This window comes from Eumetopias jubatus, unplaced genomic scaffold (genome assembly GCF_037043125.1).
Source record: "Eumetopias jubatus isolate StellerSeaLion01/CBP00866 unplaced genomic scaffold, mEumJub1_p1.0 scaffold_8, whole genome shotgun sequence".
Classification (NCBI taxonomy): Eukaryota; Metazoa; Chordata; class Mammalia; order Carnivora; family Otariidae; genus Eumetopias; species Eumetopias jubatus.
In genome coordinates this window covers 114,295,238-114,315,191 of record NW_028274814.1, presented here as the reverse complement: position 1 = coordinate 114,315,191, position 19,954 = coordinate 114,295,238, and the positions used below count along the sequence as shown (strand labels likewise).

The 19,954-nt window shown below is 41.3% G+C and overlaps 1 long non-coding RNA gene across 2 annotated transcripts in view; it reads left to right on the top strand.

Moving 5' to 3' along the window:
- Positions 1–14,023, top strand: part of LOC148163802 (uncharacterized) — a 34,922-nt gene extending 20,899 nt beyond the window's left edge. For both annotated transcript variants that reach the window (XR_015768730.1, XR_015768731.1), the window contains exons 2-4: positions 829–1,306; positions 2,096–2,338; positions 13,941–14,023. This is a non-coding gene — a long non-coding RNA (uncharacterized LOC148163802). The remainder of the gene's footprint in view (positions 1–828; positions 1,307–2,095; positions 2,339–13,940) is intronic.
- Positions 14,024–19,954: the final 5,931 nt, after the last annotated feature.

The window sequence follows — 19,954 nt, the reverse complement described above, 5'->3', positions numbered from 1 at the left end:
TCAGGTCATGATGCCGGAGTCCTGGGATCAAGTCCTGAAACCGGGCTCCCTGCTCCACAGGGAGCCTGCTTCTCCCTCTGTCTGCCTCTCCCCCTACTTGTGTGCTCACACTCTCTCTTTCTCTCTCTCTCTGACAAATAAATAAAATCTTAAAAAAAAAAAACTACATGCATTTAAAGATAACGAATGTCCCATTGATTCAGTTCTTTTTTATAGTCTTTCTTCAAGTCACAGAAGGCGGGGGATGGCTGCACAGGACGAAGCAGCAGGGAACTCCCGTATTGCCATTAGAGGAGAAAGTGCCCGATCGGGAGATTTGGGTCCTGGCAGTGGTTGTGTTACGGTGTGACTCGGGACAACTAGTCTGTCTGCTCTGGGCCTAAAATTCCTTATTTGTTCAGTGAGAAAGTTGGGCCAGATCCTATGCAGCTTTAAAGTTTATTTTTTAAAACTTTAGTATCCTTCCTTTTCAGACACAGTGTCTGACACAAAAGTGGGGATCGGCCAGGGTTTATGAAATAATATTCTCTTAGACGTAATTGACCTGTGCAGTTCTTGGGCTCAGTCTGTTAGTGATGGTCTTTCAGAACGACAAGGGTTATCCAGTAAATTTGGCACATTCCCCAAATGCCCATTTTCCTCTTTCTTACTATGTGTGGGAGGCAGCCTCTGAGATGGGGTCCCGAGACCGCCACCTCCTCGTATTCACGTCCTCGTGTAACCCCTTCCTTACTCACTTCTAACAGGCAGAAAATAGCAGGAGTGATGGGTTGTCACTTCTGAGATTAGGTTGCTAAAACCTGTGATTCTGTTCTCTCTCTCTTTCAGAGCCCTTGCTCTGGGGGAAGCCAGCTGCTGTGTTCCGAGCTCCCAATGGAGAGACCCACACAGCACAGAAGTGATGTCTCCAGACAGCATCCAGTGGAGACTTGTGGCTCCCGCAGTTGTACCACTGAGCTCGGGAGTGGCTCCTTCCCTCGTTGAGCCTTCAGATGACTGCTGCCCTGGTGAACACTTCAGCTGTAGCCTCCTGGGGGACTCTGAGCCATACCCAGATTTCTGACTCACAGAAACTGAGGCAGGGGCGCTTGAGGGGCTCAGTTGGTGAAACATCTGCCTTCAGCTCAGGGCATGATCCCAGAGTCCTGGGGTCCAGCCCCACATTGGGCTCCCTGCTCCGTGGGGAGTTAGCTTCTCCCTCCCCCTCTGCTGCTCCTCCTGCTTGTGCTCTCTCTCTCTCAAAGAAATGAATACATAAAATCTTTGAAAAAAAGAACTGTGAGATAATACATGTTGTTTTAAACTGGTAAGTTTTGGGGTAGTTTGTCACATGGTATATTAGATGACCAATTATGTTACAAAAAGAATCTAAGTCTATCAGATAATTTGAGATACAATCTAAATAAAAGATATGACAAATATACCAGTAACTAGTATGCATAGTTGTAATAGTAACAATAACCAATTCCCACCTAGAGCTTATAATGTGCCCCAAACTGATAGGTGTGTATATATGCTAATATATACATATAATATATATATAATACATATAATTATATATATAATAATACATATTACATCACATCCATATTAACCCATTCATTCCTCACAACCACACTGTAAAGTACATGACATGACTGTCCCCATTTTACAGATGAAGAAGTGAATTGACAGGAATGTTAAGTAAACTGTCCAAGGTCACACAGCTTGTAAAGGCAGTAAATGGGAGACCAAAAGTATAAACTCGATTTTCCAGATGGCTCACTCGTTACGGCTGTGCTGTAGTGTACCCATAAATGAGATTAGGGGAGTATCACAAAATGATGAGAGGTTCAAAGGTATGATTACAACCAACGTAAAGGGTAAGAATGGGACTTTACAGAGGATGTGAATTGTGACATGGGAGGGATTAAACACAGTGAGAGAGAAGCATGATACAAAGAGTTCCCTGTTGCCATGGATTGAATGTTTGTGTTCTCTCAAAATCCATTTTACATTTTACTAATATTTTGCTAATTGTATGCAGCTATCACTAAAATTGCTGCTGATGTTCATTTGTCCCGTTGATAATCATTTCATTACTTACTTGTGCCAGCAAGGTGGACACATTGCATTCTATTCGGTTCAACTTGACCCAGCACGGATGTGAAGTCAGGCTGCAGGGTGGGAGTCGGCTGCAGCTTCCCATTTTCTAGCTGGATGTGGGCTGCCTCCTAGAGAGGTTTCCAGGCTCCCGTTCTACAACCTGGAATCCCAGGAGTTCGACTCAGATGCAGAGTCTCATTTTCAGAAGTGTCACGTCTGTATAACTATACAGCTGGGGATATCAGTAGCTCAGGTAAGTCAAATAAGTTTGTGCCTCTGCACAAATGTAAACTTGCTCCCTTTCCCCAGGCTCCCATCATCTATCTTATAACCATTCTGTGGCTTCTGGCTCTTTCTCAAGCCTCCTCTCCTATTGCATCTCATGCTTGGCAGCCGTTTCACTCTGTCCTACGCCTGTGAGCCTTCTGTGGGGCCAGAAGGCTTAGCTATGCAGTGGAGAAGGGCGGGAACTTCAGCCGCAGGTGACCTGTTCCTGTCCCATCAGAAACCAGGCAACTACCACGCCTGTCTCATCTCCCGGCCCTCTTCCCCGCCTCTGATTTTTCTCTCCATACAGTGGACAGAGCTTTCACTGGAAACAATTAACTTGGTATTTTTTAAATCTAAGAACAAGGTAAGAATAGGTTTAAAAAAAAAAAAAGACAAGCTCAACAGTGCATGCAGTGAAAAGTTTCTGTATTTGGTCAGCTCTCTGGTTTCCAAGGACCTCTTCCTATAAGCAACCACATTTACTGGTGTATTGTATATTTTTCAGACATAGTCTATGTATATACATGGATGTATCAGATATATACACACATATTTTTGATGAAATCTTTCTCCTGTACAAGAATGTTTTTAATATGTAAGTTTGATCATCACAAAAAACAGAAACTCTCCATTAACCTTTGGAACAGACCTCAAATTTTCAACATGGCCCTCAAGGCCCCACCTGACCTCTACAACATTGTCTCCCTCACGCCAATCTCCTCTTCATTTTTCCCATGGGACTTAGATCCTCCAACATCTAATCTAACCAACTGAGGTTCTCCACACCTGTTTCTATCTTTGATTAGAATAGCTCTCTGTCTAGAATTGAAATTGTTGCTGCCTCCTCCATGTTTAGCCCACCTATGTTTAGTGGTCATATGATTTGGATGGAATGGACCCACCCCTAAGGTCCAAGGTTACACAAATCCCATTCTCCTTACCAAAATGATCGGTGTGGATAACCAAGACTTAAGTCAGACAGAGGCATCCACTAGTTAGAAGGATTGATTTGGGGTTGCCTAATCAGCATAAAGAAGAGAACTCTTTCTGTGACTATGAGCAAATAAACTGTCATTGGTAGACATTGTCATGACAGAAACTAAGTGACTAAAATGAACATGTAAAATTTGGTAGGACAGTGAGACTCTTAGAGAAATGAAAACCAGATCTTGATCAAACTGTGCCTGAAGCTATACCAATAAATAACTTTTAGTGTTTTAAGCAAATTTGCAGTGGGTTTTATTTGACTTGCAGGCAGCTTAAAGCATCCTGATACCCCTGCTCCTTCCCTGCACTGATCTTCCTATATCTGGCTTACTCTTATCTAGTCTCCAAGCCTCTTAACTGTTCCCTCTTCAGAGAGGCTTTTTCTGACTTTCCCAGACTAGGCTGCGTTTTCCTTTTATCTGTTTTCCTTGCACTGAGGCCTTTTCCTTCTGCATACTTGTCACAATTGTAATGAAAGATGATTTTTAAGTATCTCTCTCCCCCAGAGGACTGTAAATTAAATGAAGTCAGGGCTCTATCTGTCTGGTTCACTGCTCTAGCCTCAGGTTCTAGCATGCACCTCACACTTATTGATGACTCAATAATTATTTGTTGGATGTAAAACTGAATGAATGATAGAATTTATTATAGATAAGTGGTTCATTCCCAATGATTTTTAAATCAAAGTTATTAGTATTCTCACAGACTGAACTACAGCTTTTAACCTCTGGTCAAACTTGGGCAAAATATTCTAAGTCCCCAGGATATTTTACTAGCTGTCATCCAATTCCATCCCTGCATCTTTGGGGAGGATGGTTGTTAAGAGCCCCACTCCAATGTAGGTAAGATCAGAAACCTGGATCTTCCACATACTGGGTTTCTGGTCTTGGACAATTTACAGAACCTCTTTCAGCCTCAGTTTATCTGTAAAATGAGGGTTATAATGGTACGCACCTCCCAGGGTCACTGCAGGGATTAATTGATGTAATGCATGCAATGCACCCATTTCAATAATACGGACTGGCATACAGTATTTTCCATCACATAGTAAATACATATAAACATATTACATGACACATGGAGGTACTCGCTATTATTGTTATTATTTAGAGATGGACCTCAATTTCTAGGACTGCACGTGGAGATTTCTCTTTACTCCAGCACTTTGAGGGTCTTTACTTATGAATGATTTGACAGACATAGGATTGGCCAGATGCTGGATTTTTTATGATTGCTGCTTGATTCAGATTCTTGTTTAACCCTGTGATTTTGAACAGCTATTGTTCTTTGAGAAAGAAAATGGATTTGAAGGAGTATTTATATTGATTTATTGTTGGTTGTCATTGAAATGTAAATAGCCCTGAATGTGCCACTCACTGGGACAGGGCAGTGCTTCTCATAATGGACAAAATAGCCTTGTTTCACTTTAATAACCTGCTTGTGGTCAAACCAGTCACGGGATTCCTTAAACACAGCAGAATGCCTGCTATTGTCATTTGCATATCAATGAGCAGACATCTCTCTGCTGTCACTATTACAGGGCACTGCCATTTCCTTAACTTGGGGACACTACCGAGGAGTTGGAACGCACCAGGCAATTCTCTATCTCTACCGTACAGACACCCGGGCCCACAGCTGCTGAGACAGTGATGCGACTTATATGTGGTGTATTTGTAGAAGTTGTAGGGTTAGAATAGATCGCCCACCCTCAATATCTTGTAGACATATAGGTGTCTATTTCCTTTACAGACGTTATGATGCAAAGAATCATTTTGCGTTTTCAAAGCTGGACACACTAGATGAGGGAAGCTTGCATAAGAATAATAAGGAAATAATAACATTTTACGCAGGACACTGACTCTACAATTCGGAGGGGGAAAAAACCCAAACTTGTTTCCTTTGCTTATCGCCCCCTTCCTCCTTCTGCATTTCCCCAGAGTTGGAAAGAGCCCATCCATTTTACTGATTTGGAAATAAAACAGGCATGTTAATCTCTTGCCTTCAAGGGCCACTGAGGGCATTGAGGTGGGTCACAGTTCATGATTCTAGATGGGTGCCCAGAGCAGCCCGGGAAATGAGCACTGCTAATTCCAGGGCTGTGTCTCACCCTATGCTACAAGCCTAAGCATAAGGCTTTTCATAAGCTTTTGAGGTGACCTTCATCGTGGTTGGGGCACGGATTTATCACTCAGACCCGTTCAGAGGGAACGCAGAGCCTGACGTCCAGCGTCCCCATCACCTTTGCCACCAGTCATGGTTGTATTCCACCCTGTGAAAGAATCAAGTAAGGCAAATATCCACGTGTCAGTAGATTTCGTTTTTAACTGAAAACTGGTTATCAATGTTGTACTAGAAAAATGTGGGGAACACACACACACACACACACACATACACAAAATAACAATAATCATACTTTTTATCTGCTTGACACCGTTCCAAACTCTCTTTGGGGAGGAATTCATCTAACTCCTTTCCTCAGCGACATGAGACAAATACCACGATTCTCCATTTCTTCTGTTGAGCCACTGAGGCAGGAGAGGGCCAGGACTTCGTCAATTTAATCAGGAATATAAATGCAAATGCACGGCTCTATCTCTTACGCACAGGGATCTATACCGACTGGAGGTACTCTGAGCTTACCTACTGGGTTTCCTCTCCTTGTACCAGAGCTCAGCATCCTTCCAGCCCCTGACCCCACAGTCCGCTGCCTCAGCTGCCCGCTTTCCTTTCCAATGTCCTATTTCTTTAAACACTAGCCAGGGCTGGTTAGCAGATGGACAATCTGAAGACGGACTTTGCAACCACGTACAGAGGGAGCAAATGAGTTAATATGTTCCAGATACTTTTATATTTTTGGCATAGACTCTAACCAATGTAATCACAGCTTATTATACTTCTTGGGTAACAATTGTCCTTTTATTCATTCAGTAAGCATCGAGTGGCTCTGATGGCCCGGGCACGGCTCTAGCCTACGTTAGTATCTGTGACAGGAGCATTTTTGGAAATGCAATGCTCCATTCATCCGAGTGACTTTAATGGTGGGAGCCCTCGGCCGCTTGGCAGGCAGGCTTTTTGGCTCCCCTGAAGTCACATTAACTTAATGGCCATTGACTCTGCTTATCTGAAGGGCTGGTCTCACTGGCACCACATTTGAAAAAAGTGACAGAGTTTGATTCCATTGTGGAAAAAAAAAAAAGAAAAGAAAATGGCTTGTCCGGGGTTAGAGGAATTCTTTCAGTATGGAGGGTGTCATTTTCTGACCTGGGACATAAAATAATATGAAATGCAACTTAGCAAACATGAAATTCGGCTTCAAAAGAGAAGTTTGCATTAGTTTCCATGATGGGATTGGGATAATATCTTCATGATTTTCTTTTTTGGGGGGTTAGTTTGTTTAAATAACTGGGTTATCTTTTGCCCATGTCTAGGCCATTCTAGAGACTGTTTCTTTGATGAGATCTTGCCACTGCTGCACTGTTTTGTTATAATTATTCATGTTTTCTAATAAAACCACTTTTTTATTTCATACATGATGACCATCATCTGTAAACACTTTGTTGAGAACCCTTCCTGACTCTAGAACAGCCAATTTATGGTGACATGAGCAAGTCGGTGGACCCAGAGTTCCAACAGGGGCAGGATTTTTAGATCTAATGAAGACTCTGTCAGGCCTGATTTGGATCTAGATAATTAGGGTCGGATTGAATTTGCCATCTTCAAAGCACTGTGAGGTCTTTGGGGCCAGTAAACTACTCCCTGTATTTTTCTGCACAGAAACAAGGGTGAGGTCGAGTTATCAGAGCATTTGTGTGTCACACATTGTCAGGAGTCACGCGCTTGGTGGATGACTTGCTAGGTCATCTTAGATAGGCTGTTTAATCTTTTTGTGTTTTCGTTTCTCCATCTGCCAAGGCGTGATAACACATGCTGGGCTTCTAAGAAAAGTGCTATTAGGAAGGTTAGGGTAGGTGTGCTGCTGGAGAGGCTTTTGCAAAAACCTTTACATCACTATTTGCTAGAGAGATTGCAATCTGGAGCAACTTGACGGCAGGGGCGTTTGAGCCAAAGTCCTCGCCCGGGAAATATCAGACCTGAGGGAAGGGAGGGTCATCCCTCATATTTCATGCATTTGGAGGTGGCTTCTGACATGGGATGGTGCTGGAGTTTCCCCATGGGAAAAACTGAAATCATGAGAAGGTCATTCAAAAGTCCAAATTAAACTTACCCACAATTTTTAAAAAGGCAAATTCTTATGAGCTCAGCTCCAGATGATAAATTACCAATAACACCTTTGGTAGTTGTGTTCTGCCGCTTTGGGGGGACTTTGGTGCTGAACACAGCCCTGTACCTGCTTTGCACATGACCCTAACATTGGCAAGAGTATTGTCAGTCCTTGAAAATGTGGAGGTTGGCACCCTCTGATTTTGTTGGCCTCTGTGATGATCTAGATTGCCTGACATCTCCCAGACCAGATACATTTTTATAAACACACACAGACCCAATCAATATTTACTTTCAGATGATTAAAGCTATTTTAGTAAATACCTTAATAAGACCCCGGGAAGAAAATATATCTGAATTCAGAGAACAGCCTTGCTTCCCTACTAACTTCCAGTTCCTGGATGTTAAAACACGGGTTTGAATCTCTTCAGACATATGAACCCGACTCACTGGAACCCCTTATTGATGGCCACCTCCTTGCTTATTTACTTGCCTTTCCCCTCCCTCCTCCACCCTATTGAAACTGCTAGAAGGAGACCTGTTGCTTTCAGCTGTGTGAATTTCCCACTGGCAGGCCCCCAATGCTCAGATCATCCTAATTCCCCAAAGGGAACCACCAGGCGCTCAGTCGGTGACCAAGGTGCAGTGTGCTGTGGGGATCAGCCCGGGCTTGCCCACATGTCCTTGCAAAAATGTAAGCAAGAGGCACTCGCTGCAACTGGGCCCCAGAGTGAGGGGCAGGTCTCTGTCAGTCAGAACCCCAGACAAAGGCAGGAAGTGATGCTCCTTCCCCCCACAGCTAGCTGGTGCCTCTAGGAGATGGGCTCTCTCACTGAACAGTTCCAGGGCCTTAAGCTGTAGTGCCTGAATAATAAGGGTTCTACTGGGCGAAAAGCTACCTTCCAAGGGCTTGGCAATTTGTCAGTCTGGGTTACTCCACACTTTAAAAATTCTCAGCAACTTCATATCCTGCAGCATCATGGGGAAATAGTTATGTGGTTAAACTTGAAAGCAACAGTTACATTGATTGGGTATCATTTGTAACAGCCAAAACCTGGAATGGACCTACCTGTCCAATAAGAAGGATTTGGTTAAATGAATCATGATATCTGCTTACAAGTAGATTGTCTCTTTCTCTGCCACATATATCTATTCCCACCATTTAAAATGAGGGTATAAAACAATGGGTTTCTTATTTTAGATTGTAGATATCCTGAAGAGCTTGATGGAAGCTAGCAGCCATCCCCCCAGAAAAATACTTACAGGCTCAACCTTTTCATGCAATATCAGGAGATTTCAACATAAACTTGTCTCCCATTCAAAGGTGAAGGACACTTAATACAATAAACAGTAGAAATAATATTTAACAGTTCTGGTGTAGGGAATAGTGGAAGGAGCAGGTTCTAAAAGACTAAAATCTCATTTTTGTTTAACATTTTTTGTTGTTTGTTTTGTTTGTTTGGGAAGGACAAAGTTTTTCTTGACTCTCTTAAGATCCTTGGCTGGGTCTGAAAATTAAATTGACGTAGACAGATTACCAGGGGAAAAGTACATACATTTATTTAATGTAAGTTTTACGTGGCATGAGTGACTTCTAAAGGAAATGAACAGCCAAAGAAACAATTAGACCGAGTATTTTATGCTAAGTTTGGTGAAGAGTGCATATTTGCAGAGTAGTAGGATAAGTTAAGAAGTATGAGGTAGGTGTAGTAAACTGGGGAAAACGTTGCAAGGCCTGTTTGTTTGGATTTTTCTTGGTGTCCCCTTTGTCTCCTGAGATAAGGTACTCCTTTCCTCTGGGTGTAGGGAGGGCACCTCTCACATGAGGATTTTATGGCCTGTTTCAGGGGAAAAAAAGGGTGCAGGGCAAAAAGTCAGAGTGACTCTCCTGCTTCTGCTGTTTTCTCAGATTTCTTCAGCTTGAAATATTCAATTTGCCAGGATGCCATATTTTGGGGTAGCGCATTTGGATCCCCATCATAGGTAACTGAACTTGAACATGCTGACAATAGCTTCTCTGAGGGATGATATTATAGTCTCTCTCTGTGCTTATTTGTATCTTCCAACTTTTTCTATAACTATATACAAATTTCGTTTATAAGAAGAAATATGTCATCCAAGTTTGTTTAAATTAAAAAAAAAGCTGTAATCAGTTTTGGCAAGTGTGTTAGGACCCCAAGGACATTTTTAGCACACCTCTTTGTTTAGTACATGATGAAATACTAGGATGAAGGAATGCTGGGAGGAAGGGACACTATTTCTGAGTGAGATTTAATTAGGGCCAAATAAAGAGGTACTATATTGACAAACTTCTTTAACATGAAGTACACAGATAAAACATTTTAAGATTTAAATGAATCAGAGCCGATTAAAAAAATGCCAGGATCACACATGGTGACCAAGAAAAGCCAGTCCCTAGGTAAACTTTAGCTTCACATCAACAGCGTTTCCTCTCTGGAATGGCCTGTAGGGTACCTCTGTCAGTTCAATGTCTTGAGAGATTATGAGTCTGACATTCCTATTTCTTTCACCTTAGGAGGCATCTGGGAGAACTTGTTCTACCTTTGCAGACCTCGCTGTCTCAATTAGAAGGTGAAGTTTGCATATCTTTTATTTTGTTAAAGACTGAAAGAATGAAGGAGCACAGAGGGGGAGAGGGGCAGAGGAGAGGGAGAAGCAGATTCCCCGCTGAGCAGGGAGTCTGACACAGGGCTGGATCCCAGGACCCTGAGATCATGACCTGAGCTAAAGGCTGGAAGGCAGACACTTAACGGACTGAGCCACCCAGGCACCCCAAAGTTTGCCTATCTTCTATTCATTGGCAAGTGTCTTTAAGGAAAGAGAAATTCATTAGGGGGCTGCAGAGATATCTACTCAGCATCCACGCCCCCTTTCTTGGGTAACAGTCACCTTCATCTCTGTGTGGGGAAGCCCCTTCTCCCACTCTCAGTTGCCATGGCTTCTGCGAGGCAGGCATCACCCTGCAGCTCCAGGATGAACACGTGATTCAGACCTGCTCAATTTGGAGTGTTCTCTCTCTCTGAGGCCACAGGGAGTGGTCCCATAATGGGCATAAAGATCCCATCAATGAGATACAAAGAGGGAGCCCTTGATAGAGATTTCTCCAACCAAGATTTCTCAGCTGGAAGAACGTAAGCCTGTAATTGTTGTGGAGGGAGCCTGCGGAAGAATGAAAGCAAACAGCACAGCAGAACCCCAAGAGGGGAGAAGGCAGAAGGGGGTTGGGCTTGGGCATCATCAAGTCCTGAGGCTTCAGCTGAGCCCCCAGATTCACAGATGCCAGAACCAAACTTGTCGCTGGAGTTTTCAACTGTGTGGGACAATCATTTTCTTTGTTTGTTTAAGCCAGTTTGGGTTGGGTTTGTTTCACTTACAACCAACTGGGTCCTGACTGATATACTGGTTTAAGAATAACACTTACTGAGCCCTTGTGAAGTCACAGACCCTGTGTAAATCCTGTATGTGCATTCTCTTATTTAATTCCTACATTAGTTCTTTTTGGGGCACCTGGATGGCTCAGTTGATTAAGTGTCTGCCTTCAGCTCAGGTTATGATCCCAGGGTCCTAGATTCGAGTCCCACCTCGGGCTGCCTGCTCCACGTGGAGCCTGCTTCTCCCCCACTTCTCTCTCTCTCCCTCTCTGTTTCTCATGAATAAAATAAAAATAAAATCTTAAAAAATTTTTTTTAAAATAATAATTCTTACATTCGTTCTTTTTAAGAAAGGAAACTGAGACTCAGAAAGGGTAAGTAACCTGCATAAGATCCCTCAGCAAGTATAATAAATCTATATTCAAACCCAGATATACCTAAAACCCTATGCTCTTAATTAGCTTACTACCAATGGAGCAGTGATACTTGAAGAAAGTTAGGCCTGACAGCTGGTGGATGGTTCATTTTTAACTACAACTTACAGAGGGATACACTGAGGATAATAAGTGAGTATTTAGGAAGCATGGCCAAATTTAGAGGTTAAACTTTTTTCACTTTCAGTTTCCTTGTCAGTGCTCCCCCTGTTATTATTTTGTTTTGTTTTCTGACAACCCAGCAGTGTTGAACGGAAGAAGCTCAACCGTGTATATTTTATAGTCGAAGAGTCTGGGGAAGACGAGCTGACCTGGTCCGGACACTGCAACTTCTCTGGGGCTTGCTTCGGCTGCAAGCCAGTGGACCTGGAGAAAAACCAGGGGTCCTTTAAGAATCAAGGAGGAGGGGCGCCTGGGTGGCTCAGTTGGTTAAGCGTCTGCCTTTGGCTCTGGTCATGATCCCGGAGTCCCGGGATCAAATCCCACTTCAGGCTCCTTGCTCGGGTGGGGAGTCTCCTTCTCCCCCACCTGCTCCCCCACCTCCCCTCTCTGCTCCTGCTCTCTCTCTCTCTCTCTCTCTCTCTCTCTCGCAGACAAATAAATGAGTAAAATCTTTAAAGAAAAAAAAAGAATCAAGAAGGAGCCACAGGCTACTTTGGTGATATGTTGTTATAAACCAGAGTGGGCTCTGTTTTCATGAATAAAATAAAAACAAGGAGATTTATCAGTTCTGCGTCGCTCCATTCTCAGGAGAGTTCTTTCTTAGAGTTTGAAGAAAACAAGGTAAACACAGGCCTGGGAAGCCCCGAGCCCGGTTTGGACTCTAGCTCTGAGGTTCACGCTGTACTCATAACATCCTGTTCTTCTCTGCTGCCTGTGATGTGGTAGATAGCAGCCCCTCCACAGGCTCTTAACAGCTGAATTCATTTTTCGTAAAGATACTGTCCTGTAAGACTGCGGAAATGGGCCACTCCTGCTCCCCCTTTGTCACTCTTACGGTTAAGGATGGGTACTCCCAGTTGCTTTGAGAATGCACTTTCCCTGGGCTCTAAAATTAGGTCTTTAATTCCTTTGGGATATTTGGCAAACATAAATTTACTGGAAGCCCAGAGGGTATTAGTGAGTGGGGGAAAAAAGTCTCAAAAAAAAAAAGTCATTTGTTTCACATCGGAGCATTCTGCTCTGGAACCTTGCGGCTATGGTCAGGGAAGGAAGGGTAGCTGTGGGGAAAGGTGTGATGGTAACCTGATACTGAGGAAAAACAGTGTAAGTGAAGTCATCCGCAGTGCTAGGGACTGGGAACGATGACTTCTGATCCACCCCTTCCGGAGGGGCCTGGAGGGCTGAGAGATGCCTTTTTTGTACGATATGTTTATCAGCTTCCAGTGAATTTGTGTCTAAAGATCACACCTACAACAAAAACACACATGGAATAAAAAATAACATGTCACTTCTGTGGTCAGGGAGCTGACCCCAAATTAGTTCATTGCACTTGGGATTCTGAAGGCACAACGAAAATAGCAGTGACTTCTGTTGCTCGACTACAAGAAAGGTGCTTCTCTTCTGTCTTCGCCACTGAGTTGCCATCCAGGAGACAAACAACAGCAGCGGTTGTGGGGGGGGGGGTGTTTTGAATGGCTTTCCTTAGAGAGAAAATGTGCATCCTGGGATTGTGCTTCTTATCCGGCAGTTTTACAACGTGCCTTGGCCCTGGAATCACGAAGGTGTTTTCAAAAGGTTAGACAGATCCTCTATCAAACCCACACCTACCAACTAAAAACGCACAAGAGCAAGCCCTGGTCATCTATAATTTTATCTAGGTGATTCTTATCATCAACCAGGGAACCACCCCTCTGGTCTTCCTTAATTAGGACAAATTCATCAGAGTAGCAACTCACTATCTGAGATCTGTAGACATGACTGGCAGGGACAGGTCAGCCTTCGATTAGGGGCAAAATGCAGGGACAGAAGGTGGAGATTAGCAGGACGTGGCAGAAGCAAGACCAGGATGGCAGGTGGCAAAGAGGCATTCTACAGGAAGACCCCGTGTGGGCTGAAGGGGATTCTTGGTATGGTTCTCTGAGGACTTTCGAAGACTGGTTTGAACAGAGAGTGGCAAAGCCCACTAGGCCTCTTCCAAGTGAAAACACAAATCTTGCCTCTGTCTATAGTGTCCACCATTTTTATGCTATTCTTCAAAGTCAGAAATCAAAGATATTTATTAGAACCCCATTCCTTTCAAACAGAGACATGAAAGAGAGGAGATCTAAACACAGACACTCAATGTAACATGCATATAGGTGGTAGCATAGCCCCTTTTTCCCACCTAGGAGAGCACATCCTGTGCTCATTTACTCATTCGATCATTTAATTAAGCATCATTTACTGAGCAAAGGCGATAGGTTGAACAAAGGCAAAATGGCCTGGTGGGTCCGTAGAAGTCTATGTAATTTGCTATTATGACATGAGAGGGGAAAGTAAGGGAACACGATGTGGTGTTGGCAGCATCCAAATCATACAGGCTCTTAACTGTCTCTACGTCTGTTCTAAGGAAAAGAACCTGGCACGAGCCCAACATCTGAATTTAGAAGCACCCAGCAGAAGAAAACAGCGGCTGCTCGCTGGAAGACAGGGATGAGTATGCGTAAATTCTTGCTTTCTTATTACGTACGTACCTTGGGATTGGGGTTGTAGGAATCTACCTCTCAGACAAGCTAGGTATATTGACATGGCAACTCACAACTTGTAGAGAATTGCTATTTTTTTTCCACAGCTGCAGAATATCTATTTTTTTTTTAAATGAAAGCCACTTCCATCTTCAATTTTAAAATGCCTTAATTTGAGAGACCATTAGTCATGAAGGTGTTTCCATAGCAAATGTGTGTGGGATGTCCTAGCTTTGTTGGCGATAGTTCAAGGGAACTTCTATCATTAAATTGGGACAAGGCCTGGCATGATGGCAAGGAATATCATGGCTCCGTTCCCGCAGCATGAGGCCTCCATTTAAGGGCAAGATAGACTGAAGGCAAAGAGCAGGAAGAGAAGTGCTGGAATGAAAACAACTAACAAAGGAAAGATAAAAATGCAAATCCCAGTTCAGAGTGAATAATAGGAATGCAAATAGTGCTGCTAAAATAGGAAGGAACATTACTTTTCAAAAAGGCAAAGGAAAAGAAAATTGTAGTAGCTAAAGCCTTGTGCAGGGTAAAATTGCACACTGTGTATGCCTCTCAGAAGCAAAGCCACCTACTCTGATTTTTCCTAGCACGATGCTGTGAATTTGGTGAGTCATTTTATGAAGGTTTACTACAAAGCTCCAATCTGGATTTTTTTTTTTTTTTAAATACATTAGGATTAAATCTTTCTTTTGCCACCAGCTGCTTACTAATAGTCCCGTTTTAAAGCCAAATTTCTCACCTGGGCTACAAAAACATATTTTCCAAAAAATTAATAAGTTTATGGAATGATCTCCAGAATTTGTTAAGTTAAAAAAAAATCGTGGAGGAAAGAAGAGTTTATGGCATCCTGCTATTTATCTGAGAAGGTCATCTGAATATAAATTTGGTTATATTTAAAAAAAAAACTCTCAGGAAAAAGTTATTTATGGGAGAGTGGGGAAATGAGGTGGAGGGGACAGAATTCCAAGTTAGATATCTTTGAATATATTCTGTTTTTGTTTTGGATTAAAAAACAGGTATATATTTAATGTGATTATAAAACAATATTAATCACAAGACAAAGCAACCTCTAAAAATTGAGAGCAAAATGACACAAGTGAACCTGAGCCTCAGATTACTGGTCTAATTACAGAGAGGAATTATTTCAGGTGACAAAGGAATTTATCTATTGATAGACTCTAAGAAATTGTCAAAAATTTGTCAACTCTCTTTCTTAATTTTATTGTTGGTGATAGTATTGTTACTGTTTGGGCTTATCTTCCTTCCTTCCTTCCTTCCTTCCTTCCTTCCTTCCTTCCTTCCTTCCTTCCTTCCTTCCTTCTTATTCATTTTTTTGAGACAGTTGTATGTACTATGGGATAAAACAAATAAGAAATTATGCTTGTGTTGGGAATTAGGATTTGGGGAATGGAAGAAGGCAATTTAAATGTAAGATCAAGGATGTTAAGTAAAAACCTTGTAGTATGGAATTTATAATTGTCAACTGAAATTGTGATGTGTTTTAATACAAAAAACAAAAACAAAAACAAAAAACAGATCTCCTAGCTCTACTCACTGCAAAGACCTGGAAACAGTGTCAAGCTCAGTAAAAATGAACATGTTCATTAACCAGGCTCAAAATCCAGATTGTGGTCTCCCAATACTATTCCCTCCTAAAAAGAACCAGAGTTCCTTGGGAGAGAACTGATTCTAGATCTGGGGCAGGAAATGTGCAACAATGAGCCTGGAATAATTTATCCTACCGAAAAGCAGGGACACTACCAATTGCTTTTGGGGTTATGTCTAAAATACTCTGGAGCCAACTAGGAAAGGCTTTCTTAGCCAAAGATAGGACAACTTGAGCATCAATAAAATAATAACTTCAATGACTTAAAACGCATCCATTATGCTTAAACCTACAGTGATTCTAAAACACACACTCCAAGAGCCAAAAAAAATCCCCCCAAACCCCCAAATCATTCGTTCTCTTTGGAGGACACTAGGTAAACAACTCAAAAATTTGAAAGCTAAATGAAAAGAAATGAAATAAATAAATAAATGAAAAGGAAGAATCAAACATTTATCCTGTCTTTTCTGTACATACCATACTGTGGGGTAACCAAAGGGGAAATAGTTTCTGATTCAAATCAGCAAAATGAAAATGAAACTATAAGGCAGTTGGGGAAATGTGAGCACTGATTTGGTTAGTTAGTATCATGGACTTACTGTTAATTATATTTAGTTATGATAATGAATTGTCATTATGTTTATGACAAAGTTTTCCTTTCTAAAATACATATGTATGCATATTTTACATATATGCATATCTAATTATATATTATATATAATATATACAATATATATTTGCAGATGAAATGTGATGTCTCAGTTTTGTTTTGAAATAATCCACTGGGCTTGAGGGCAGGGAGAATTGGACGTGGGTATAAATAAGATTGATCATGAGTTGAAAACTGTTGAAGCTGTGTACGTGGGGGTTTATTATTATTATTCTTTTTGCTTTTGCACATATTTGAAATTTTCCACGTAAAAAGTTTTAGACAAAATCAATTGCTTTGCTCACCTTTCTTTTCCTGTAACCTGGTAAGTCTGCTCACATGGCAAGTACTCAAGGAAAGTTTGGTAAGAATCATGCTGCTCTTGGTGAAGGTGTCCCTCTAGCCTTGTATAAGGTTCTCATTCTGGATGAAAATTGGATAGTTAGAGAAACAGATTCTAGGCATTATTCGGGCCAGCTAGAGGGTAACTGCTTTGGGGGAAGTCATAAGTTTTTAGACTTCAACATTTGATGTTTGGAGTTCTAAAAGTGACTTGGTCTTAAAATGAAAGATATCAGCCCTCTTATCTAGAAGCAATATTTCCTTGAGCCACAAGAAAACAGTTTTTCCAACTCAACGCTTATGAAAAATTGACATAATGTGGTCTCCTGACTGATTAAATCCTCAACTGCAGGAAGACTCATCGCTAATTACTTTACCATAAAGCAGCTGAGCTCATGACTATCTCTGTTCAGTAGGGATCTTTAGCAGCAAAACCCATGTTTTGACACACTGCAGTGTTACTCGGGGGTGTTTGTTGTCGTTCTGAGGGTTTTCACCTGTGTAATTTTTCAATTCTGGCACATTTTCTTATATTAATTTATTGATATTTTTCCCTTTCAGTTTTTTTTTCCCCCTGAAACATTAATTCAGATCTCTGACCTTTTGGATTGATCCTGTAATTGGCTCCCCCCCATTCTATTCTATTTTCCATCTCTATTATTTCGATCTAATTTCTACTTTATGTTCCTAATCTTTCTATTTACTTACAACTTTTCTGTTCAGGAAGAAAGAATCTTTTCTTATATTTCTGATGTTTCTTTTTTAAAAAATAGTATGCTATTCCTGTTTCATTCATAGCTACAAAAATCTTTTTATATTTCTCTCAAAGTGTAACCTTTTTGAAGTTTTCTTCTGCTCCCTGAATTCCCTTTGCTTCCTCCAAGTTCTTTTTATTTATTATTATTTTTTTTGTCTTTGCTATTCATGTTGGGGTCTTCCTTCCAATATCTGGTGACCCATGGCCGGCTATTCACATTTAAGAAAGAGGCTCTCAACAGGTGATTGGACATTCTGTGCAAGAGGTCAGTCTTCCTGATAACTTAGAGTAGAACAAATATCTACTGGGGGATTCCAAGGGTAGTATTAAAAGTATTGAATAATTGATGGGGCATGGGCATCATTCAACCAAAGAAGATAACCCAGACACTCAAAATGTACCTATGTGTTTTAGCTGGACTCAACCGCATGAGTGGGTCTTTCTCTTGGATGGGATGGTTTCCTCAGAGAGGACTTCTCCAGTGTCTTATCTGGAGTGAGACAGGGATGATAACCCTCCTGCCAGGGTTGGAGGGATCCCAGAGTTTTTTTTGTAGCCTGTCATTTAATCTATCAGCTGGGCCTCATGTCCTTGGAATGTAGAGTTTCTCCGATTCTTCAAAATCTGTTCCTCTCTTATCTTCTTCACTTGGGCTAGAGGTATTCACCTAGCTAGCGATCGTAATAGGACACTTGGGGGTCTGACCGCCCCTGACCCAGACTTTTCTGTGAGATTTCTTTCCTCAGTTCTACCCTTCACTCTTACCTTTAGAGATACTAGAAACCTCAAATTCCTAACTCAGTCTGGGTTTCTTCTGCACACATTGTCTTGTTTCCTGTCAGCAGTCCCTCTCTTCAGGCATAAAATTCAGTTTTCTTTGATCTATTGAGTAAGTCACCACATAGCCAACTGTTTCCTTTCTTCTCTTTTTTTATATGCCTCGTTTGCTATCATTTCCTCTCCAATTCTCTTTGCTGTGATTGGTTTAAAGTGCGTGTATGTGTGCTTAATTTCCTTGCAAATTTTAGTAGCCTTTCAAATGAGAAAAAAAATATGTATTTCATCCACTATGTTTAACCAGAAGTTTTATATTTATTAAGATGAATCTTTAAGCACAATTAGTTTTTGATGATAACTAGAGCTCATCAGCATTTATGAACTCTGGGAAAACAAAATGAGAATGTTCATGCTTTTTTTTTTTTCATTTCCTTGTGACTCACCACCTCCCCAAACGGGATCATCTGTAATTTTTGGTCTAAATTACAATCAATCAAAAAATAACTTTTTTATATTATTGCTATTTGCTACATCAAAGTGATTGAAACTTAATAATACATGATTTATCTATCATCAGTCTTCCTCCCCAAATCCCCTTCCTACATCGTAATTCCTTCCTTATCTTGGCTTCTTAGTTTTATTGGTGAAGTTGGTTCAGATTGCAGGAGTTTCTCTCCAGTGATGGTGGGGGCAGAAGAAGACATCCTTCAAGGAGGTTTGAAACTCTAGCTGGTCTCAGAGGTGTCTCTAGCTATCTGTGAAAATGAATGGCCCCATCTCTTTGGTCTCTGAGCCCACACTCACCTGTCTGAGCCTGTGGGTACTGGCTGCTCTCTCTGGCTCAGTATATCAGGAGGTGGCACCTGGCTGACAAACCCAGTCTCTCTACACGCATTGTCCCCATTAATCAAGATGACAGCTGTTCCCTGACCTCCTCCATCTGAAGTTCCCTGTAATCGTAATCACTCTCATCTCCACTCTGCTTCTGTCCAGTATGGTGTTCTCTGGCCTCGTTTCACTAAGAATTTAATACTATCTGCATTATATCTTTTTTTTTTTTTTTTTTTGGTAATTCTGTGTTTAATTTTTTTAGGGAACCACCATACTGTTTTCCACAGTAGCTCTACCATTTTACATTCCCACCAGCAAGGTACAAATGTTCAAGTTTTTCCACATCCTCACCAACACTGGTTATTTTTCTTTTGCTTTTGTTTTTGTTTTGTATATACATTACCACCCTGATGGGGATGACGTGGCACCTTGTGGTTTTGATTTGCATTATTGTAACAGTTATTGCTCTTGAGCAGCTTTTCATTGTTCTACCGGCTGTTTGTGTATCTTCTTTGGAGAAATTACACTATATCTTTTATGATTACCTCACATCTTTGGTATTGGCATCACTTTTGTTTTCCAGTGCTGTTTTATATATTTATTTATATAATTTATATATATGCTGTGTGTGTGTGTGCATATGCTGTATATATATATATATAATTGGTTTTATCTATGTATATACTAATATGTTTATTTACTTGTTTAACCTAGTATCACGGCTAACCTGCTCATCTACCATTGCTGTGCTGTTTCAAAAATAATTTTTGATTTGGTCTCCCTCCCCTTGGTTTCGTCCCTTTTTGTTTGTTTGTTTTAGACCTGCTTATCCTTTTTGTTGTTGTTGTTATTTAGTACAATCCAATCTGAAGCTAAACGTCTATCTTTTTAGTGAGCTACAGATAAAAACCGACACTAAAATCTT